This window comes from Artemia sp. Qi Xiang Cuo, chromosome 19, assembly GCF_049724085.1.
Source record: "Artemia sp. Qi Xiang Cuo chromosome 19, ASM4972408v1, whole genome shotgun sequence".
NCBI classification, from domain to species: Eukaryota; Metazoa; Arthropoda; class Branchiopoda; order Anostraca; family Artemiidae; genus Artemia; species Artemia sp. Qi Xiang Cuo.
In genome coordinates, this window is record NC_142812.1 from 43,561,679 (window position 1) to 43,586,204 (window position 24,526).

The 24,526-nt window shown below is 36.2% G+C and overlaps 1 long non-coding RNA gene across 1 annotated transcript; it reads right to left on the minus strand.

Annotated features, from left to right (window-relative positions):
• Positions 1 to 5,073: 5,073 nt before the first annotated feature.
• LOC148940887 (uncharacterized) lies at positions 5,074 to 24,088 on the minus strand. The gene is made up of 2 exons (XR_016143339.1): positions 23,980 to 24,088; positions 5,074 to 5,281 (listed from the first exon to the last, which is right to left on the minus strand). It is a non-coding gene; the product is annotated as an uncharacterized LOC148940887 (long non-coding RNA).
• Between the last annotated feature and the right edge of the window lie 438 nt (positions 24,089 to 24,526).

A 24,526-nucleotide genomic window follows, 5' to 3' on the forward strand; every position in this document is an offset into this window, starting at 1 on the left:
GTCCTTGGGGGAGGTAGAGAAAACAAAATCCTTAACACAAAAAAAACACTTGGCCACCGGACACCACTAATACTACCATACTAAACAATAAATTTAAAATAATATCATACATTATACTTTTCCTCTGGGAACATTATATAAACAAAAACCCCACAGTAAATAAATAAATCCATAAAAACTCATATTCAGCAAGAAGCAGTTCCTTAATGTTTTTTTCTAAATATATGGGGGGGGGGTCTCCAATAATCTTAATATCACTAGTTAAACTATTCCATTCCCGTGTACCTCTATAAAAAAAAGAAAAAAAAAAAAAAAAAAACAGAAAAACATGAACGGGTAGAAATACCTCTAGGTACATAGAAGTCAACACTACCCCTTGTATCGTGAAAAAGAACAGTAGACCAAATGGACAATAAATCACCAAAATAACGAGGCTGAATATCCTGCTGCAGTCCAAAAATAAAACAATAATATAATTCACGAAGGCCTGTTAGGGAAATTTTCAAAGTTGGGTAGATTTCTCGAACAGACTTAAGTGGAGATACGCCGGCTAAAATTCTTACTGCGTGATTTTGTACAACTCTTATTGGTTTTAGGATAGAAGGAAAAGTAGAAAGCCAAATACTCGAACAATGAAGTAGGCTATATACGGGTATTTTGAACAAAAATAAAGATGGCGAAGGGCAGATTTAGGAAAACAATGTTGGAGTTTCTTCATTATACCTAGATTTCTTGCCAGAATTTTACTAGTTAAAGTTAAAGTTTGTTAATTTTTTTTTACAAAACATAAATAGCAAGCCAAAGCCTTAAATCTCAAAGAGCAAAATCGATAAATCTTTACAAATATCCTTTTATCATCCAATAAAAAAAAACTTTCTTGATTAAAAAGCCGCAGAAATTATGCTAAAAACTTTCCACAAAAAAAGTTTCAAAGTTTTCTCTTCTATAACGTTAATAAATCCGAGGTTTCTAAGACTTTCAAGAACGAATATCAATATATGCTAAACTTTTAATCTACATTTAATTAGTTCTTTTCAGTAATCTTGGTTATTTTTGGTGGGTTTCTTTCTTATTTTTCCCTATTTCTATAGTTTTTTTTTCAAAACAGTAATTAAGTTTCTTTTTCAAAAAACTTTGGTAAGAAAGCATACACAAGGACCAACTGGTGCTAATGGTAATCCTAAAAATACAATAAATGATTTTAAACAGAAATTTTGATAACACTGGACAAATGATCAAAATTACTCACGCATCGTTGCAGTTTCGACTAGTACATTTGCAATTTTTTCCTTTGGGCAGTTCCTTTGAGGAACTCCCAATAGATTTCTATTACACCTAACACCACAAAAGCGACTTATCTATCGAAAACTTACGTCTTGAGTAATTACCAGGACTAGTTGCATATCGTCACTTTTGACAGAACCGTGAAGCCATATCTTATCGACTTGTCTTGAGTAATTACCAGGACTAGCTGCATATCGTCCCTTGTGACAGAACCGTGAAGCCATACTTATCGATTTATCTTGAGTAATTACCAGGACTAGCTGCATATCGTCACTTGTGACGGAACCGTGAAGCCATATCTTATCGACTATCTTGAGTAATTACCAGGAATAGCTGCATATCGTCACTTGTGACTGAACCGTAAAACCATATCTTATCGACTTGTCTTGAGTAATTACCAGGACTAGCTGCATATCGTCATTTGTGACAGAACCGTGAAGCCATATCTTATCGAATTGTCTTGAGTAATTACCAGGACTAGCTGAATTTCGTCACTTGTGACGGAACCGCGAAGCCATATATTATCGACTTGTCTTGAGTGGGCATCCACCACATGGCTAATATGGGAGTAAAGTTTGTTTGTGATGCAAATGGATGTTATATTTAGATTGAGGATGCAATTCTAGGTATTTATTTGCACATTAGGGGGGTGGGAGTATGTTCTGAGAATATATAGGTTCTAAGAAATTCATGAATTTCTTAGAAAGACTGGAAAAACAAGGAAAGAAGGGAAGATAAAGGCTCTCCCCCTGCAAAATGTGTTAACTAGGATTATTCTCCATATTATGGAGTAAGAATTGTTTTCTTGTTGTTTCCTTATGTCCAGCTGGACTCCTCGGCTTAAAATACTGGTTAGTTGGTTGGCTAATTCAAAGATTTGTATATACGAGCGTGAAGCCTCAAACAACACATGTTTACGCCTAAATTGTCTAATTTTTACTGAGCCTACTGATAAATATAAGAGAAGGTGAGGGAATAGAATTTAATCCCTAGTTTCTATTCATTTGAGTATATTTGAACCAAGCTTGGAATACAGTTGTTGTGTAATACCACAGCAAATATATTCGAGCAGAGTATGGGTAAATTAAAAGTTACATATAAATAACTTACAAGTTATTGTAAGTTACCCATATTCTGCTTACCTGCAACGAAGAGGGAGATGGTACATCTAACAAGTTTGTTCGAAAAAATCCTATTCAAAACTTGCGAAAATGATATTGAATATTAAAATCATTCTTGATATTCCAGAGCGTTTTTTTTTTTTTATGGATGACCGTATCCCAAGTCGTAGACTTTTAAGAGGGCTCATTCGGACGAAAATTCAACAGCGTATCCTTTTATGAAGAGAGGACGGAATCTAAGGCTGAAAAAAAAAACAATGTAGGCTCATATTTTCAAACTTTCGATTAGACACACTTCAGATGAATTAAATATTCAGATAATGACAAATTCAACTCCGATCTCCATTCATTCCGAATAATACATATGCATGGAGGAGAAAAATTGGAACTTCTTGAGAGGGTGTAAAGAGGGAGGTTTCAAATAGATTGGGGAGAAGGAGCATGCGTAGCTGTGTTGACCTCCGGCGGCTTAATGCTGCACTGAGTTGTTAGTAGTAGTAGTAATAATATAGGATTAAACGTATTATATTGAATCAGCGACAAAAGCCAAATGCGGAGCCCGTTTGGATAGTTTCATCCCTGTGTATCTACTCCTACTACAAGTTTTTTCCATCTTGTAGTGCACATATGCTACTGCCTGAGCCTTGGTCCAGTTTTTTTAGGTCCACCCCACAGTATATAAAATATAGGCAGTATTATCTTTCCCTATCTCACCCATTATAAAAACCCGGACCGAGAACTCCAGAGAACGTAGAAACATAAGCGACATTAGATCTTTTCACGGGTAGACAAGTCAGATTTCACTTGAGCGAGAAACTTGGCTTCAACGTTGGAACACTAAGTTTTGAAGAAACTAATTTTAAATTAATTTATTCCAATACATATATGAAAATCGGTAATTAGTAGTACAATGTTATTATTAGATGTTTTTAGGAATTAAAAGTAGGTTTCGAAGTCTCGAGTTGGTTTCAAAGGTATTTTGAGAAAGTTTCTGCCAAAATACGTGTTCTAGGGTAATTGGACCGCTGATGGCAGATCAAATGAGAGGAGCTATTTATACACGCTAATGCAAGAATTTGTGGGAGGAGCTATTTATTCGCACCGAGAATGAAGAGCCAGAAATTATCTGCGGTAAACTTACTGCAATATCTTTATACTGTGGTCCACCCTGACATTAAATTAATTGCAAAAGGAATTTACATAAGTTCCCCTCTAGTAATCACCATCTCCTACTATCCTTTGGTTAAAATGAAAAGCTAACAGTGCATTCGTAATGTTAATAATGAGCTATCTGTAGTTGTTTTCCGCACACTCAAAACCAGCTTGTATCAATTGTAATTTTTTGTCATCTTATAGACAGGAAAACTAATATTCGAAACTTCTGTCTCTTCTAATTTCAACACGAGAAATTACGAACAGGATACAATTGGCGCTACGGATCGTGCGTTATCTGTAAATGTAACTATAATGTGTCTAGAGCGTATAACCGATGGATCCTTAAAAACTGATACCAAGATACATGATCTTTTGCAAAATGTGAACTATGTCGCAACTTTGTTCTACCTTAAATATTGTGAAAATTGAAATGTTACAGCTACCTTTTCCTCAAATTTCAGTCTTCTTCCAAGTCACAATTTCTCCTATATAGAAATGATCACAATTTCTTTAAAAACGCTTGGGAGCTATACTCATTAAAAACGCCTGTGAGACACTGCAAGATATTCACGAATTATAATTATTTCTTTTTAAAGTTAATAGCAAAGAAGACAAGAATAATTTCATTAAAAGTGTGAGCTATGCTTCCAATTTATGTATAAATTGGAATCCTGCAGAAGTTCCAAGTTCCTGAACCTATATTTCTGTCACACCTGGCTAATGAGGATAAGCATGCTTTAGGCCATTTTTGGCTAATCAATTTGTTGAGGAATTACATTTCGTGATAAAGAATGATTGATTTCAGAAAAATGAAGTTCATTCTGATTTATTCAGTCTGAAATGAGAATAACATCAAATTCCTGCCCACTACCCTATTTGCTATTAGGCAGAAAAATTTTAAATTAAGCACTTAGGCTGAGATCAGTTAGCTGTAAGAAGCAATAAATTGAAACAGTAGCAGTAATGCAAGATCTAGCAGAAGACAGACCTATTGGTTATATGCTGTTTGTGATATATTTTTTTATGATATGAAAGCAAAACAGAAAATAATTGGACAAAAAATTTATATTCCTTATTTAAACCCAGGCATACTATTGCTAAGAATATCTTTTTATATTGGTTTATTCTTACGGATGACATTGAATACTATTCTTAGGCCTTACTAAGGGTTATAAAGTTTACAACTTAGCCAGCAGAGTATAAGAACCAGATTGAGACTAAAATGGGCAAGTGCTGAGGGATTCCTCTGTGAAATAGGTTTTTCAATTTAAGGTCCAATTCTGGGAGCCAATGATATCAAATAATGTTGGAGATTACATAGCACCAAACCTTTTATAAAATCAATAATCTTTAAGCAATTTGGAAGCTTCAAACTAATATAGGTAGGCATGACATCACCACCCTCTTTGTTCATGTGATTTTTTAGACAGACATCTGACAAAAACCTGAGACCCTTCACATTTTTTATCCAACTCATCTGTGCATTATTAGTTCAACAAATATAACCAGAAAGTTAAGTGTCAGGACCAATATTTAATGTTAAATTATTGATAAAAAAAATGAACTGTCACATGATTATCAAACATTATTGAAACATGACATCCAATCATCAGTCCTCAGATATGAGGTTTTCAGGTCTACTTGGACCTCGCCCTCATCTTCCTGCGCTTTCTCTTAAGTCTTCTCATACGCTTCTTCCTCCACTTTGCTCTCATGTTTACCTGAAAAAGAAATGGTGTATAAGAAAAAAAAACACAAAACAGCAAATATCAAGGTGTCCAGAATGGAAGAGATCAGTATTCTAATAGCTTGTAGAGTAATAAAAAAGAGCATTACAAGAAGAGGTGTTAGCAGTAATTAATATTAGACCAACTTCTTACATTGATCGAAAGTCAACCTTAAAACTTGTCTTCCATAACAGAACCCGAAAATATAGGTTTTTTGTTTAAAAAACAAAAGCAACTAGCATTAAAACTAGAAATTATAAGACTATTAGCGCCCCCTCCCCAGGAGAGGTTCAAAAGGAGTAAAAATCCCTAATCTTATTTAAAAGGGTTATCTTTATATTCCTAATTTGACAAAAACATCCAGGTGATGGTTGCCCCTCCCCCAAGAGAGGATTCAAATAAGTAATAATCCCAGAGGGTTATCTAAATATTTTCTTAATTTTTATAGAGTAGCAAAAAATGATCAAGCATTTCACACTAACTGTTTTGTTTAAGAACCAAAAATAGAAGTTTGTAAGACTCTAGTATAGCATTCACATCAATTATAGTACTAATTTAATTAGCCCTTTCACGAATGCCTTCTGAGTTGTGGCAAGGCTTGCTGCACATCAGAACTACAAGCTATATTACAACTGATTTTCTTTCTTCACAGTTGCTCAGTCATTGAAGGATGAGGGTATTCATACAGTGCAAACAGTAGACACTAAAGAACTGAAAAGATATACTTTGGAAGACAAGCTCCCAAAACAATATGGTCAAGGACCTAATAATTGATAGGTAGAAACAGTTAAACTGCATAGTAATAAACAGTTTGAAAACTAGCAAGACCATTTTCAGTCCCCCTAAGCTAGGATTCCCACAAACAACACTTGTAAGCTGTGGCAGGATCCTTAAGATGCAAATTGTTTCAGTCATTTGCAAGGAACTAATACAGTAGGTTTATTGGTAGAGTAGCTGCATTCACAAAAAAAAAGATAGTGCACTACAAATAACAAAATTAAATTAGAGAGCACTATATTTTCTAGAATAAACAACAATTCAATAAACGCGAAAATGAAGGTGAACATTGACACTGTTTTAAAAGTTGACAGATAGCAGCAATTAAAAAAGAAGCTTAGCAGAGAATATGGAAGCATATGAAGCTGATATGCAGTGTTTGATGTGTTCAGTTAGGAGATGGTGTGTGTGAGAAATTGTATTTCTAATGGGAATGCCAAGAATTATGAATTGGTCAGATCTTTCAACTTCCAAGTGAAATATCAGCAAGGAATGGGCCTTTCCTGTTAAAGAAGACTATTTTGGATTTTTCAGCATTGAATTCAAAACCAGATTTTAAGTATTAAGTTTGCAGTTTTCGGATTGTTTCAGAAATTTTGTCTAAAGTTTGGCTGAGGTTAAAAATGTCATCAGTGTAAGTAACTAAGGAGAAATTGAGATCAGAAAGAATGCAATATATCTGACACTGATCTTGAGCTTTGAGGACATAATAATTGATATAAAAAGGTGAAGCAATGGCACCTTGCCTTGCTCCTTTCTTAACTAATACAGTTTATCCTGTTGCCTAAGCATACTATGAGAATTCAGTCTGCCCCAGTTCAATCGTGACTGGTCTAGTGGACTGGCCATTGGTGTTAACTGCAGCACATGATAGGCTGAGCTGTAAGAAAGCATCAGTACATCCAGCAAATAAGAATCAGATTAAATTTTCCACCTAATGTTAAGTACCTATCTTCGCTTCTTCCCTCTTCAAAGGCCACTGACCTTTGATTGCCTATTATAATCTTTGTGTTATAGAACTGAAACCTTGAGAAAGCCCACTACTCAAATAATTGTGTCAGTTTGATGGGTTTACTCTCCATGAGTCATTGTTGTGTTAGGAGTCAGGCCCCCATGCAAAATCTGTATCATCATCTATCCTCCAATCCCTTGGAATGATCAAAAGAACTATCTCCAGCAGATGCCCAAAAGTATCCTGTTTATAATCTTCTGAACAAATAAGTCAGTATACCCAGGGGATATCCCTACCAAATTGATTGTGGAATGTGCCCAGTATTTAAGTGTACCTCTAACTGCTATTTTTAACCTATGTTTTATAGATGGTATTTTTCCAGTGTGTTTTAAACGAGCTATTATATCTCCTATACCAAAAACTAAGACCCCAAAAGTCCCCTCTGACTTAAGACCAACATCAAAAACCCCCATTTTCTCTAAAATCTTTGAAAGTTGTATTTACCATTTCTTTTTTGATGATATTCATAATAAAATCAACCCAAATCAGTTTGGCTTTAGGCCGAATCATAGCACCAGGCATTGTTTAATTTATATACTTGATACTATTTTCAAACATCTTGAGTTGAATAGTTCCTATGTTGAGGCTGTTTTTGCTGATATTAGCAAAGCCTTCAACAATTTGGATCATAGATAATGCAGATAATGCAAGTTATAGATAATGCAAGGGCTTTAGGTGCACGAGATTTTGTTTTACGTATGTTAGCTTGCTTTTTGTCTGGCCGTGAGCAATGTGTAGTCCTCCCTAACGGGGATTCATCAGGTTTTTCCCCGATTTCCTGTGGAGCACCTCAAGGGACTAAGTTAGGTCCTTTAGCATTTGTAATAGTTTTTAATAATGTTTTACCAAGTTTTGACAACTCTTTTAAATTTGTGGATGATTTGACATTACTGAAACTTTGTCAAACATCTAATACTTTGAATGTTACACTTGATTCACTCATTAACAATTTAAAGAATGATCTTGACAATGTTAAACTCAGCTTAAGCATACCCAAAAGCAGTTTCATGTTATTTTCTTTTTTTTTAAATATACCCCTTATCAATAATTACCTTTGCATACCAAATTTAAACTGCTTGGTGTGCAGTTGGACAACAACCTTAAATGGAACTCCCACATTTCCCACTTATTTAAGTCAGGACAGTCTATACTACATACAATGAAGGTTTGGCTAGACTTGAACTTATTACATTGGAATCACAACGTCATATCCATGAACTTTGGCCACAAGTGCCTTAGTTCTGACTATCATCGACGTTTTCTCCCTCCCTTTAAAGAAAATCCCCCAACCCTTCCTAATACAAGACTCAATGCTCTTGGAGCTCCAAACACCCAACTGGACCTGAATCCCCAAATGTTGACCATGAGGTACAAATACTCTTTTGTCCCCTATTTTGTTTCCCATTTTAATAATTAATGACTTTTGCTTTATGTTTATCCCCTAACATCTGTTTTATTATTGATTCAATTTTTTGTTTTATGTTTATCCCATAACATTTGTTTTGTTGTTGCAATTCTGACGTGCTTATGCTAGCTTTTGTGCTATTTTAGCCAATAAATCATTCTATTCCATGATTATGGCCCACACAATTATTTCCAAAAATGTTCTTCCTGGTCTCCTTGCCCCCCCCTAGAACATTTTGTGACTAGAGGGCATTCCAAGAAAATCTTCAAGTAACACTCCTCAATCCAAGAAGAAGCTATTTCTTCAGCCAGCGAGTGTCAAACTTGTGGTATCAACTCTGAAGATATGTGGCTGCTGATTCAACAGGTGCATTCAAGTAAAATCTTGACTAAGAATGGGTTCAGCAGGAGTTCCTGTACAACTAGGAAGCTGTTGAGTGCTCAACCCAAATGTAGCAAGCAACCACATCAAAGAAACTAGAGAAGTTATCATGGAAAGGAGTTAAGTTAGGTGACTAAAACTGCAATGGATCCAGAGCCTTGGTGATCCCCTGAGAAAGCATTTTGAAGCACATACCTACATCCCTTTCTATTCAACTTCCCCTACAAGCTATTTGTTATATGACACATCAAGAAATGAAAGAAACAACAAAGAAATCCAATTTTAGAGCTATCATATACCCCCCCCCCCCCACCCAACAGGCCCCTAATCTAGAATTTTACCCTTTTTATGGTCAAGTTACATTTGTGAAAATTCATACCTAGCCCTGTACTGTCAGTTATAATGCATTTTGTGGTATAATACTGCAATTTTGAGAGAAATACAGCATACTGCAATTGTACTGTAAAGTGGTTTTATTTCCACATTAGTACCAAGTGACATCACTGTATGCAAAATGTCACAGTATGGGGCAAATTTTTGCCCTCAATTTCTAATGATAGATGGCAGGCTACAGTGAATTTGGTACAGAAATTGAACTACTAAGAATATTAAAAATTTGGATGACTTAAACATGGTGGACTGACTTGGTGCCTATTCTCACAAAGAAATCCCCTGTATGAAGTCATGTACCCAAACATTTTGAAAATGACACCAGGAACAGATCCAAGGGGGGCAGCCAGTCCTTGGTGCCTGTCATGGGGGGGGACTGGCTCATAAGCCAATTTTAAATTTAACCAAATACAATTTTGACCCTAATTTTCAAGTCCTAGAACACACCAGTGTTTATCTTGAAGATGTATTTAACTATGACTGCATCATTTACTTCTAATGAAAGAAGCTACAGCAAACTAGTTAATCAAAAACTATCTTAGAAAAAGGACATTCAAAGAAAAAGGCAAAATCCATGTTATAATATGATTTTGCTTCAAACCTTTCATGTGAAGACATTACAAAGACATGTACTCCAAAAAAGCATTTAAAGTTAAGTTATAATCTATAGGATATGATTGATTGTATATAGTGTAAAATTGTGAATATACTGTATCACCAATGAAATATTGTTTAACTGTTGAATTTTCCATTGTTTTAACAATTTTTAAACCAATTTTAAGAAGTGGCCTATGAAAAATATAGTGTATAATTTAGAGCAGCTAGCAACTAGTTGTATTTTGATTCATAATGAAATTCTGATTCTTAATTTATGTCTATTTCTTAGCTATCTCATTAGAGTTAATTGGAAATTTACCAAAATCTAACACTTCAAAAGAAACCTTTAGTTTTCATTTATAAGAACAAGTGACAAGAAATCAACCTTTTAAAAACACGGTTTTTTTAAAAGGCCTAGGCATCTTAGGGGCATTAATATTCACTGAAAATATACCTTATCTCAGTGGGACAAATACTGCTGAAACACCCATTTTTCACTTGAAAAGCATTGATCTATGATGCTGTTCAAGTGATAACACTCACACAGCCCAGCCCTCCCCCTCATACAGCTCTGAACCAAGCTGAGAGCTTGGTATCACCTCTCTCTTACATTACTTTTGGCTAATTCCTTGTCATGTGCCTTCTGTGCAGGGTTTCCAATATCCCCAAATTTTTGGGGATTTGCTTAGGCCAAGGGGCACCAAAGATAAATCCAGCCCTACATATAACCCAAAATATACATTAGAACGTTGTTCTTTCAATCGATTGAGCTGTTGTTAAACTGGTTAGGCTGTGTAGACAATCCAGTTTAGCCTGAGTGATTGTGCTGAATATTGATTGAATAAAAAACATCTACTTTTTAAAATAAGTTAAAAATATGAATAGATAATAACTTGACAATCTGATCTACAGCCTATAGGCTAAATATAGGTAATTGTCTGATTAACTCACTAATGAGATAGCTATTCATTTAATTCTCAAATAAACTTCACATCCCCCCCCCAATATGCAAATATATACTCTAAAATGTATATGCCCAGGATTTTCTATTATTTTGCCAAATTGCTAGATCAATTTGAATAAAAGTGACATATGAAAATGTTGGTCATATTTACAACTCAAGATATATACCTACACATTAGGAGGGGGGATTAAAGCTCATTCCCCACTCAGATGAGGGTTATATTATGATTCAGGATGGAATTCTGGTTCTAAATTTGGATAAATTTTACAGTAAGTTTGCAGTTTTGAGCATAATTTAGCTAGGGTCAAATACATCACCTGATACCTTTGTTATGCTCTTTCAGAATTCAGCAATTATTTCTAAGGGGAATTACATTTTGAGCCCTTAATGGAGCCAAAAAAGCTTAAACAGTCCAGTAACCAAAGTTTAAAAATATGTTTCTAAAAAAAATTCTCTAGTGAAAGAAAACTACCATTTGTAGCTGATTCAGGAGTACTCATTACTATTTTCCTTGCCTTTAATAGGTATTTTACTTAATTATAAATTTTTTATCAAAAACAGCTCCATATTTTTTTTGAAAATTGCCACCCTGGGATATTCTGGCCTGAAAGAACAATTTAGATAGGTCACTAGTTTGAGAAAACTTAGAGCCTTTTTATGGAAAAAATTCATTTGAGTGGCATCATTTTTATATATATTTCAAGAGCAAAAATTACATCTTTTTCCCCTCAGGAGTGGCCAGTTTTAGAAGGAATGATGGGTGCAAAATTACACAAGATGACAAATGACAGAACAGCTAAAGAAAAAGGCAAAATTACACAAGATGACGAGCAACATCATTGACAAAATCCCGTCCCAGGCTGTTATACAAGATATAGTGCAGTCCTCAGTAAGAAACCTTGAAACTACATTGAAAGCTGAAATTTCAAAGTCAATCAGTGATATTAAAGCACAGGTGTCTACTCTTGAACATCAGGTTGCCAATAAATGCTCAATCTCTGATGTGCATGCTGAGATTCAGACCCTTGTTCAACAAGAGACTGCTAGCATAAAATATGATTTTTCTCAATATCTTGACAGTGAGGTCCAGCGCCTTTTCGCTGAAGAGCAGGATAGGCAGCGCAGAGCTCTTAATAAAGTTGCATATGGTATCCCATCACAACCGGACGAACAGCTCTACATCCAGTCGTACCTCAGCCAGAAGTATAAACTTCAGGACATATGTATTACAAAGGTGAGAAGACCACCCACCCCTGCAAACCCACAGTGTGCAAGTGCGCGCCCGCCTCCTATCCTCTTCTCTGTACCAAGTTTTGACATCAAAAGGACAATCATCAACCGTTCTCGTGAACTCCACGAAGACATTCAGTTTCGTGGTGATGCTTCAAAGGCAGAGCATAACAAATGTAAAGCTCTTGTAGATGAGCTAGAGGCGAAAAAACACTGGCGAAACAGATCTCATCATCTTCAAAGGACAAATAGTGTCAAAAAACGTAGCTGTTCATCAAGGTTGGAAAACTCCAAAGCCAACCTCAAACCAGTCCTCGATGGAAATCTAACAGTTTGTCCCTCACCTGTAAATAGCCCTGTTTTTTTGCAGTTATCTTCTTTGTTTCATAATACTTCAAGTGTTGATATAAGTGTATCCTCTACAGAAAATGAACGTAGTCAATTACGTAGTGAACTTTTTTTGTCATGTGATAGCTCGAGTAATTCGAGTTTCGTAAATGCCGTTTCTGAACTTACTTCCATACCACTTGTGTCTATCGCAGTTGCAGCTCCTGGACCTCTGCTGCTAGACGGCATGTCACAAAAGTCTCGGAAAAATAACACCCTACGTGTCATCTCGAGCAATGTTGACTCTCTTACGAACGAGCTTCTGGAAACCCAAGTGCTCTTAAAAGAAGAGGCAGCAGATATTGCCGGTTTGGTGGAGATTCTGCCAAAGTATACTGCAGTTCCTTCTACTGAGAGTTTGCTGCAGATATATGGATTTCAGTGCTTCACTAATCTAGGACAGCCAAACTGCAGAAGAGGAGTTGGTGTCTATGTCAGAGAAGGCTTCTAGGTTAGTGTTATCAACCTTCCTATTTTTAATGTACCTTGGGTTGAAAGTATATGGCTTGATATTAATCTTCATGACAAAAAAGTCTGTATTGGGTGTATTTACAGAAGCCCTAGTGCACCCTGTCTTGAAGAATGTGAATCATCACTTAAAAAAATTATTGATTGAATGGCTTCCTTGGTATCACAAACAGTTGCATCCGATTTGATAATAATTGGCGATTTTAATTTCCCCTTGGTTGAGTGGGTGGATGGACTTGGTCATCTGGCATCTGGCGGTGGGGATTCACCATTTGTGTCTTGTTTATCTGACAATTTCCTTCACCAAACGGTTGAAAAACCCACAAGGCACCATGGTGACCGGAAACCCTTCCTTGTTGGACCTTGTAATTCTGAGTGACCCAGACTCTCTCATCAGAAATGATTTTCTTCCTCCAGTTGGTAACAGCGACCACTCAGTTATCCTCTCTGTGCTGTCTATGAATAGTCGTCTTCAAACTAACTTGCGCCCTCAAACTTTTAATGACTATCATGAAATACAGCAGGAATTGGTATCAATTAATTGGTCAGAGCTCATTACTTCTGATATCAACACGTCATGGTTGAATGTCAAGGAAACTCTCCTGTCAACAGAAAAGAAGCACTCCCATATTTTTTATCGAAGACAACCAAAAACACTTCCGTTTCTCACAAAGGATACAAAGAGGTCTATCAATAGGAAAGCCAGAGCTTGGAAAAGGTACAAAAAGAAAAAAAACACAGGAAAATTGGCTAAGGTATGTAAAGGCTCGGAATCTCGTCTCGGACTCAGTTAGGAAACTGAAGTCTGAATATGAGGAGAAGCTTGCCACTGATATCAAGGCAAACCCCAAATCCTTCTGGAGGCATGGTTCTGCTAAAAGTCCTAACCGTCACACCATTCCTGACCTAAAACATAGCAGGGTAACGCACTCGTCACTGATAGATAAAGCTAATTTACTAAATGTCCAGTTTGCCTCCACTTTCACCACCTAGTCTTGTCCAACCATCCCTGCAGCACCATCACATTCTGTATCTACCCCAATGCCTAGCCTGTTAGTTACTGAAGAAATGGTCTTATCTAGCCTTGACAAACTTGATGTTAATAAATCCAAAGGACCTGACGGGTTACACCCAAGGCTTCTTCAAAAGTGTAGAAATGTCCTCGCTTCTCCTTTGTGCAGACTCTGTCCCTAAAAAACGTAGAGCTGCCTACAGATTGGAAAACGTCATATGCCACGCCAATCCACAAAAAAGGCCCCAAGGATTGTGCTGAAAATTACCGTCCCATCAGCATCACTTCTGCGGTTGTAAAGGTGCTCGAGAGATTTGTAAATAGAGCTCTCATTCAGTTCTTTGAAACTAACAACATACTAACTGCTTCTCAACATAGCTTCAGATCTGGTAGATCCGTGGACACTAACCTAATACAGACATACGAGTATGTAACATCACTGCTGGATTGAGGATTTCCTGTTGATATGGTGCTCCTGGACCTCTCAAAAGCTTTTGACAGGGTATGTCATGAATTCCTGATTGCCAAACTGAAGGCAGCAGCTGTTGATCGTGTGACTGTACAATGGATACAGAGTTTCCTATCAGAAACAACACAAGCTGTCAGGGTCTATGATTCTCAAGGTGTTCCTCATTTATCATCATCCATAACTGTGTTAAGTGGCGTCCCCCAAGGGACCATCCTTGGACCAAGTCTCTTCAATTTTTATATTAATGATGCACCAAACCTTCTCTCCAACCTCCTCACACTTTATGCTGATGACTCAAAACTTGTTGGCAAAGCTGCTATACCATTTGATCTCCAATCTATACAAACAGACAAACTTGATATTCTTGGAAGCTGGGCTGACAAATGGCTCCTCTCCTTTAATGCTGAAAAATGTCATATCATTCATTTTGGCAAACATAATCCACATCAGCAGTACCATCTCCAAGGTAACACCCTCTCTGCAGTTACTGAAGAAAGAGATCTTGGAGTCATTGTTGATCATCGGCTGAGTTTCAGTACCCATGCAAAATCTGTATCTTCTTCTGCCTTCCAATCCCTTTGACTTATTAAAAGAACTATCTCTAGCCAGTGTCTTAAAGTATTTATGAAGCTCTACAAGGCACTGGTTTGTCCACGCCTTGAGATTGGAATGTCCCTGGCGTCCCCCTATTTTAAGAAGGACAAGGGAATACTAGAAAAAGTACAGAAAAAAGCAACTAAGATGGTTGATGGCCTCAAACAAGTGCCATACAAAGAGCGTTTGCGTCATCTGAAGCTCCCAACTCTCACATACCAGAGGAAGCGAGGTGACATGATTCTAACGCACTAAGTCATTTCAAAAAATATTCTTCCTGGTCTCCTTGCTCCCCCAGAACGCCTTGTGACAAGAGGAATGTGACAACGCCTTGTGACAACAAATAACCAACTTGTGGAATCAGCTCTCTGAAGATACTGTGTCTGCAGACTCAACGATTGCCTTCAAGCAAAGACTTGACTAAGATTGGCAACAGCAGGAGTTCCTCTACAAGTGGGAAGCTGCTGAGTCTACTACCCGAATGTAGCAAGCAAATCACGACAAACAAAAAAAAACCATTAGATGTCATCACAGAGCATTACAAGGATGGAAAATCCTTCAATTCGCTCCAAGCTGTGATTTAAGGTAATTTAAGCTAATGACAAATGACAGAACAGCTAAAGAAAAAGGCATAGAACAAAGAGCTGCAAAAATCACATTGAATTGTAAAGGAAAATATTGCACAACAAAACCTGCTATTTAGAAGACAAGCAAGACGTGATGGCATGAAGGAATGTGTTAGTTTGGTGTAAGTCTGTGAAAAATAAACAGAAAGAAGGAATTTAATTCATGCCAGAAATACTTAATTCAAATGAAATTGCTGATTTTTCACGCTAAAATGAAGAAGTGTTGCTTTAGCATCTGCAGATGCACAGGAGGATAAAATGAATTCACACTATGCCAATACGTAATTTAGATATTTCAGAGGGCATAGGCATTAGAACATTCCTGGTTGCTACTGAATAATATAACAGTGTAATTAAAAGAAAATATAATGACTGGGGAAAAGATGTGAAACAAGTTATTTTGGTATCAATGACATCATCAAATTACATATGATTTTGAATGAATCTAAACAGCTAGAGCATTTGAAATGCCAGACATAACAAAGCATAAAAATAAAGCACAAACAAGATCTACAGCTAGAAGACATGCAACAACAGGCATCACAACAAATCTCAAATGAAAATGGTGGACAACAAAATCTGCAATTAGAAGAGAAGCAAGAGAGAATTACAAAATATACCAGAAGACAACAAATACTGTAAAAAGGGGGATTATTTAGTGTACTAACAGGGAGGATACTTGTCTATTATATAAAACACAGCTGAGAAGTTAAGTTTAGTGACAATAAATTCTATGATGAAAATAGAATACTTTATTAGCAAAATTGTGAAGGTCATTTGTGGATTATTAAATTGGGAGCTTAGGCATCAGCTGACTGTCTCAAAGACAAAAGAAAAGTTCATTACTAATGCAATTTTTGACCTAGTTCATTATTAACACAATTCTTGATGACACCAGTTAGTTGGCTTTGACTAGTGATAGAATAGTGCCTCACCATGGATGTTCAAGAATCATTTCTTGATTGCTAGAAGGGCTACAACAGAACTGAGCTTGAACAAGAAGGTTACACTCATTTAAAACTGAACCACAAAAATAATTTTGCCAACCCAGAAACCAGCACCTCTACCCAAAAAGTAGAGAGGATATGGGGTTCTGCAAAGTGGAGGAACAAACAGAACCAAGGTACATCCCACCATCATTTACCTTCATACTTAGTTGAGTACATGTGGTAGGCAGCAGCAAAGGCAGAAGGCCAAGTTCATTTTAATTTGATTCTTAAGGGCATTTCTGCATTCAGGTAGCATATTTTTAAGCTGTATTTTTCATAATTTTGCTATTAAAGCAACTATGTTAGCCTGTTATAGGCTACAAGAATCAAATATATACAAACCTGCCATGTGCCAGGGCCAAGGGAAAGCCTAGACTCTCCAGTGTTTCCACTTGCCCAGATTTTGCAGGACAAACTGGATTTTTGACCTCTTGCCAGAAAAAAATAAATATTCCCATGAATCACGAAATTTATAGTCAGGGAGCTGCAGAAGAGAACTGTTGATATTTCAGGTTTTGGGCAATCAGCAAGCAGCAGGTTTGAACTGACGGAAATTCCCTTAAAATCAATAAAAAAAATTCCAAACTGCTCCAAAACTACTCAACTATAACTCAATCAAAGGAAATTCAATAAAGATCAATATTCTTTTTTTCAAAACAGTTGTATCTTCTGCCATTCAGGTTTAATTACCTAAAAATTAACAAAAACAATAACATAATTTATAGCGTTTTGGGAATAATCTTGATCCATCTTGAAAATTTCCCTGCTCAAGGTATATTTTTTATTTATGAATTTTTTAGGAAATTTATTGTTCTACAAAATGAGTGATCTAGAAATATACTGACCCTTTTAGTTTTGGTAAAATTCTACTTTAGCTACTTTTGGCTATCTTGGAAAGGGGTTAGGTTAGGAAAATGAAACTTTCATGGGTCTAAAGGCTAAAGTACGTCCCAGGATGGTATTTTCAAGTACCTACTTCCACTCCTTCCCTCTCTAGAGGGTCCTGACCTTTGATGACCTTTAAAAAATATGTGTGCTTTTAAGTGAAACCTTGCAAAATAAATATTATGTTTAAATAAAGTACAGCAAAATTGTTTTTAGCTTCACAACTTTGCCCAATACCAATTTATAAGGTTTTAAAGATATAAAAACACAATTCATTATATTGTTGTTATCATTATATTGTTGATCAACAAACCCATGTGATCCTGTGAAATTTAACTTGTAAATTAGCCTATTGGCTCAAATTGATTGTCTCAGACATTTTTCCAATCCTAATGTATTATTTTCATAATCATTAGACCCTAAAGTGTTAAATTTTAGTTACTCACTTTGAAGTTTTATTCGATTTATGTGTTTTCCAACTGATAATACATAAGTTTAATTCCCTGGATATTTCAATGTCTATACATCTCTCCAATACCATTGCGCAAACTGAGAGTGCACTTAGAGCTGAGCTAGGTTCTATAAAAGACAAAGTAAATAGTGTGGAAGTGGCCCTATCCTCAAAAAGTAGCATGGATGAAACGAAGCAAATTGTGCAAGCAGAAGTCCGAGCACTTAGTGCTAACTTTCAGCAGTCATTAGAATAAAGTACGACAGATCATCCATGCTGAAAAAGACTGAGAGTCACAGAAAAACAACATTGTTGCATATGGTATCGACGCTTCCATTGATGACACTAATGCTCTCAAGCAGTTTTTATCAACCAAGTATGGAATCAATTGCAGTCCCATAACTAATGTCCATTGCCTAAAGCAGAATATACAGGCTAGCAATCCAACCCGGAATACGGCGCCGCCCCTTTTGTTTACTGTGTCATCCTTTCAAATTAAAAAACAGATCTTGAAAGTCTCTCTCAAGGAAAGGAGCAGTACAGTTCCACCATGATTGATCAAAACAAGTTCAAGAGAGATATAAAGCACTTGTTGCAGAGCTTAAGGACAGAATAGCTGGTGGTGAACAAAACCTCACAATCTGTGACCTCTGTATTGTGTCAAAAAACCCGAAAAGCAGAGGAGACGTCCCTCCTCCAAATCCAATGCAGATGTAGAATTCAAAGTTGTGAACTGTGTAAATAATATAAATATGGGTGTTACCGAACATGTTAGTGCTTTTTCTAAGGAAAGACTCTCATCCATGACTAGTGACAGCTCATTGGAGAGCAAAACAAGCTCTGGAAGCTACTAAACTGCTAACTCAAAAGCGCAAGTGACCACTTTAGGCAAAACAGATGAGGACTCGGGTCAGCTGGGCAACAGAACCAACAACCAGAGTAAGCAACACCAAAAACGAGTAAGTACAGATTTTTATGCTCTAATTACTAACGTCAACCAACTTCCTAACAAATTGAACGAGCTGAAATCCGTGATTTATTCCAAAAATTATGATCTGGTCCTATTGACTGCAGTTTGTCCCAAGTCCAGTAGAAACAGGCTCAAAGATTCCCATGTTAAGATTCCAGGGTATGTATCATGTCAAACCTACAGTCTTCAGAATGCAAGCGTGGTACTTTGGCACTATTCAAGACATGTTATAGTATAAGATAGTGTTGGTCAATAATTTGATCAAACAATATATTGAAATATCGAAATTTTTACTTTCGATATTCGATAATCGATATATTGATTTCGATATTTCAGATCAGTTTTATTCAGATTAACTTTTTGCTTTGCCAAAGTTAAAAAAAAATCGGATACTTATCTGCTAGCCACTACACACTCGAGAATCTGAATCTATAAAATCAGACAACAGCTGGTTTATTGCTGTGTGTATGCGGAGACAATTAGCTTCGATTCAGTGAAAAACTACAGTGTAGCTATGTTTTCATAAATATTTAGTTGGTATTTTGGTTTATTTAGGTTAGGTTACTTATTGCATGCAGCCCTGCTATACTTAACCCCCACCCCACCAAACCCCCTAGTTTGCAAATATACAGCCCAAATTATATATATCCTATTTATTTCCCAAGCATAGCGGTTGTTTCTACCCTGTACCTGTAGATCCAAATTCTCGAGTGTGTACTGGCTGATAGAAAAGTACCAAAAATTATAATAAAAGGGTATTTTGCACAATTATTTTAAACTTTGAATAATTGAAAATCAGTCAATAAAACAAACTTCGATTACAAGAGTGAATGTCATAGAAATCTAGACTTGAAATTACTCAGGCTCAGGATAAAGAAACATGACCTACTGGCTACTTTTGGCTATTCAAACTCAGCAACATGTCAATGTTTTTTCCCTGAGCATTTGTTCTACCTTTCAGTGATTAAATAAAAAAAAAAGAAAACAGGTTTTCTCAACTGAAAGTAAGGTTCAGCATTACAACTTAAAACAAACAGAAATTATTCCGTATATGAGATGGATGCCCTTCATATATGTTTTTTCTAGTATTTTAAAAACTAGCTTCTTATTCTAATTAAGTAGCCCTTGTGTTTCAGGAGTTGTTTTTAGATAATTGGAACTCTTTAAAGGAGGGGGTAACTCCCCTCACATATGGTAGCATTTCTTTTTGTTTCAAGTTTCAATATTTCTCCCTAGTTTCCGTTGAAAAAACTTTTTTCTTATTTAATTTTTGGTTGTTTTCATTTAATGCCAGGAAATCACCATTACAAATCCATCCCTGCTGAAAATTCCACCCAGAAATGGACAATTTCTGCTTAGAAATTTCTCTTAAGCCTATTTTCATTTGAAAAAAAAGACTTGTCTTTCTTAATTTTTGATCTTTTTCAAATCCTGCCAAAAAGCCCCTTCAACAGAAAATTTTTCATTGAAATTCCATCCTCTGAATGGAAAGTTTCTTCCACGGAAAATCCTCTGATGAAGAATTTCTCCCACAAAAAATTTCCACATGGAGAATACCTCCTGCGGAAAATTCCGCCACGAAGAATTACTCCCACTGAAAACTTTCCCATGGACAATTTCCCCCGTGAGAACTCCCTCCCTCTCACAAAAAAATCTCCCAGGCAATTTTAACCTCTCTGAAAATTTACCCCGGACAATATCCCCGGAACATCTCTAGATGTTAAATTGAATCGACAAAGAGAAAGTAAAATAAATTTGATATAGAAGTTCTGGCAAATTCTCCTGTGTAATATTTCTCCTTGTAAGTTCATCTTTGGAAACTTCCCGCCCATGGAAAATTCTGCCTGTGGAGAATCCCCTTGCGGAAAATTTCCCTCCCTAAAAACGTCTGTTTACTTCCAAATAACAGAAACTATATGTAAACAACAGACAAAATTCATAACTTATTGCCCTTCCCCCGAGTACCATGGGGGGATCATGACAATTTCCTTGGAACATCTCTACATCAAAAATTGAATCGGCAGAGAAACATTATGACGAATTTCATAAAGGAGTTATGACAAATTCTCCGGTGTAAAATTCCCCCTTGTTAGTTCATCCCCAGAAACTTCCCTGCCCATGGGAAATTCTACCTGTGGAAAATCCCCCCACAGAAAATTCCCCCTTCCCTAAAAAGGCCTGTTTACTTACAAATAAAAAATACTATAAGTAAAAAATAGGCAAATTCATATCTTAAAGCCCTTTCCTCAGGTTGCGGGGAGTCAGGTTATCACTGGAGGAAGATTTTTTTGATCTTTCAACTATGGTGAACAAAATGAATATCTCAAAATTGGGATTGGGTGTTTTCAGGGAAAAAAGGGCATGGGAGGGGGGCTAGTGGCTCTCCAATATCTCGGGTCACTTTAAAAGGGAACTAGAACTGTTATTTTCTTTCGAACAAGCACTTTCCCAACATTCTTGGGCCTTTGATTTGATACAATCATGCTGGCAAAAAAAGAGGAATAAATAAACATGCATCCATGATTTTTATTCTGACAAAAAATACAAAATTCTACATTTATGCAGATGGGAGGTAAAATCTTTACAGTAGGATTCCATGATATGCTGAATCTGATGGTATGCTTTTTTTAAGATTCTTTGAATTTTTGGGGGGGTTTCTCCCCTTTCCCAAAAATCCCGGAAATTTTCTCAGGCTCGTATCTTTTGATAGGAACATTAAACTGAATGAAACCTATATACTTCGAATCAGCATAAAAAGCCAATTCTATTTTATATGAGCAAGGTCTATCAGCTTAGAAGGCAGTAATACAGCCAAGGCCTTTTGGAGGTTCTCAGCAACATTTGGAAGTTCTCCTGACTAAACGTATTTTGAGTTTGAGAACAGGCTATACCAACTTATGGATACAGGTAAGTATGCTGTGTATTAGCATGTATGAGTCAATGGATTAAATACATCATTGTTCTTCTTCTTGCCCATTTCCCAAACAATTTTCTGTGTTAACCTGCAGGATGTTTACCTGTAGCAGAAAAGGCCGAAAATAGTCAAATATTGTTTTCAGTATTGATATTTTCGTTTCGATATTCAATATTTGCTGCGATATATCGATATATCAATATTGAATATCGCCCAACACTAGTATAAGATCATTGTGTCTCCCAGGTAACTCACAATTTGTCAAATCTGTATGGTTTGACCTAGGTGATGACGGCAGTGGAGCAATAACCAGAGTAGGCTGTATTTACAGAAGCCCATCTGCCTCAGATTGCCAAGAAACCGAGCGGACAATAGCAACAATGCTGCATAAAGCAACTATGAATTACACAGGGAGCCTTTTTATAGCTGGTGATTTCAACTTCCCTGACCTCATATGGAAATTAATCTCTATTAATCACGACCTTAATCTCTACTTTAGCCTGTCAACCCATCCCCCTATATAGGCTATACCTAACCTAACCCAACCTAACCTAACCCTGAATTGGCCAATATAGGGGGGGCTGAAACTCATTTCCGATAGAAATGCTTATTATATTTGTAATCAGCATAAAAAAAGGCATCAAATGGTGTATTCACTTTTGTCCTAACTCAATAATATGATTTTGTAGATATTGACCCTGAAAATTTCATTTTTCCTAGCCTAACCCCTATCCAAGACAGCCAAAAGTAACTAAAGTAGAATTTTACCTTAGTTTATAACTAGTAGCTAAGAAGTAGTGACCCAGTTTTTACTTGACCATGATCAATAAAGGTGACATCATTGACTTTTGGATGAGTGTGGCAGTGGTTAGAATTCCAGCTGGGGCACTGCAGTTTGAGAATTTTCTATTGGTGGTTAGGTATTTACTCAGTTTGCCCTTTTCTAACCGTTGTTAAGAGATTTTTCAGCCTTGTGAAGAACATGAAAACAGAAAAGCACAACAAGCTGAAAACTGCTACACTAAGCTGTTTTACAGTAAAAATTGGCTTTAGATGTGCTGAAAAGAACTTGAGTTTGTTGTGCTTGGATAGACAGCTTCTTGATAAAATGAAAATGTGGAATTAATTGCAGTATAAATTTAGAATTGGTACTGTTGACAAGGAGACATGTTAAGAAAACAATTCTTACTTTAAAATATGTATAGGCCTAATGATTCTAGTTAACGTTTTATCCAAAGGAAGAACCTTTATCATCAAGTCTTTACTCTAAAAATCCAGCTTAAAAGTAAAAGTAGTGTTCATTCATCCCAGTAATTGTTAATTCTGTTTTTTTTTATTTTATAAGCAGTGGCAAATATACAAAATAGGCTAGCCTATTAATACAACCTAAACTAACCTGCTCATTAAAAAAAAAACTGAATTACCAATGACCAGGATGAACACTACCTACAGAACAACTTATTTGGCAGTCTTAAAATGATTAATGGATTTTGTCAGCATGGAAGTTTATTGTAAACTTTTTCTTTTAGGTTGGAAAAAGAAAGATTTTTAGAGGAAAGACTTGATGATAAAGGTTGTCCCCTAGGATAAAATGTTAACTAGAAAATTGTTTTCTTAACATGTCCCCTTGTCAACAGTACCAACTCTAAATTTATACCAAGCATAAAAAAGGCATCAAGTGGTATGTTTACTTTATTCATAAGTAAATGATATGAACTGCAAAAAATTTACCCTAACCTAACCCCTTTCTAAGATATCCAAAAGTAGCTAAATTAGAATTTTACCAGTTTGTTGACTTCATATCATAAGCCTATTTCCTACAGGACCATGAGGGGGGCTGGGGGTGAACTGCAACAAACATTACTAACAATGAAATAGATTTCAAATAGAGTAGCCTAATTTAAAAGTGTTTCAAGCCTATTTGTTCTACGATGACTCGTCCTGGAGAGCTACTAGTCTGCAAATTTATCTAGGCCAAATATCAAACATTTTTTATTTATAAGAGGCTACGCTTCAGCAACTCATGCTCACTTTTGGGCAAGTCTAACCTACTCAAAAACATAAATATGATATCTTGGTCACAAAAGCTAGCACACACAGAGAAAAGACACAAGCCTACTTAACAATCATACAGAATTAGTGGGTAGCCTAAGAAAATACTAGACACTTACTAATAAGGAATTCTAAGCTAGTTGCTTCGGAATGTCCTCTCTGAGACTTACAAATAGGAAATGAACAGTGTTTGCAATATAGAAAATCTGTTGATGAACATGAAGCGACCCATGCTGCTACCTATTCACAAATCCAAATAAAGGATCGAAATTAGCCGATGAGCCAAAGAACTTAAAATAACACAGACATTGCTGCATCACCCTTAGGGGCACCAGTTCGAAAAAATATAGGGAGCAGAGGCAAGTATTTTTAATTATTTTTTATTAGGAGAAGGTACCAAAAAGTTCTTTTCAAAATCTAGTGGAGTGGACAATTTGGCTTCTCTTGTATTTATAGCGAGAACACAAAAATAAATGTGTTTTTCAAAATGTAAATCGAGAGCAATGCACCCCCTCCCCTATTGCACCTCGATAAGTATTTTAACTCAAATATACTTTTATCTAGCATATTAGGCTATTTCTATGCTTGTCTTCTTTGTGGGTAGACTAGAAATTACTACGACTATAACTAGGTACATGGACAAAGCTCAAACGAACAAATACATTT